This window comes from Octopus bimaculoides, chromosome 28 (genome assembly GCF_001194135.2).
Source record: "Octopus bimaculoides isolate UCB-OBI-ISO-001 chromosome 28, ASM119413v2, whole genome shotgun sequence".
Classification (NCBI taxonomy): domain Eukaryota; kingdom Metazoa; phylum Mollusca; class Cephalopoda; order Octopoda; family Octopodidae; genus Octopus; species Octopus bimaculoides.
This window is the reverse complement of record NC_069008.1, coordinates 10,316,392-10,317,256: the sequence shown is the minus strand read 5'-3', so window position 1 is coordinate 10,317,256 and position 865 is coordinate 10,316,392. Positions and strand designations below refer to the sequence as shown.

Sequence of the window (865 nt, the reverse complement as noted above, 5' to 3'; positions counted from 1 at the left end):
CACACACACACACACACACACACATATATATATATATATATACACAGTTTTTCCCAGAGGCAGAGCTGACAGTTGGTGGTGCCGGGTAAATATGGTGGCACTGTGAGTGTGTCTTTGTGTCTGTGTTTGTCCCCCACCATGGCTTGACAACTGGTGTTGATGTGTTTAAATCCCTGTAGCCTAGCAATTCAGCAAAAAGAGAACAATAGAATATGTACCAGTACTTTAATAAATAAGTTCTGGTATTGATTCATTCAACCAAAATTCTTCAAGGCTGTGCCCCAGTATGGCCATAATCTAATGAGTGAAACAAGCAAAAGATAAAAGACATTCATACATACATACATACATACATCAACTAAAATTCTTGCCACTTAAGTTCAAACTGTTTTGCCATCACTGAACAAGAATACTACCACTGCAACTCAAACCAAATCAGTTATTCCACCAACTAAAAACAAATCTGTTATATTTAATGAAACTCCTAAATTTCATCAGCAAATAAAAAAAAACAAAGCTCCAAAAACTGCTGAAATCCCTATTAAAATTTCACCTGAGGACAATGTTTCCCAACCTATTTCCCACCTAGCCCCACCATAACTTTCCAGAAAAATGTATGCACCACTGGTGGTTGGAAAAATACAACTTTATTGTTAATATTTCATAATTATATTCTTTCCTCAAAGAAATATCCACACTGGGGCATTAGAATATTGATATACTGTAGCAAATAGTTCTCACAAAGAATGCTTGGCTGGAGGGATTGGCTTGACTAGGCTGAGTATAGGTGTAGTTTGTTTGCTGTGAAAAAAAAAGATTTTCACAGTTCCATGTCCCACTAAAAAAAAAAAATAAAATAAAAGGA

General features: G+C 35.6%; 1 protein-coding gene across 3 annotated transcripts in view; it reads left to right on the top strand.

Moving 5' to 3' along the window:
- The window catches only part of LOC106873345 (uncharacterized), a 253,626-nt gene that overhangs the window by 251,314 nt on the left and 1,447 nt on the right, over nucleotides 1-865 (top strand). The gene's annotated exons all lie outside the window — the stretch shown is intronic.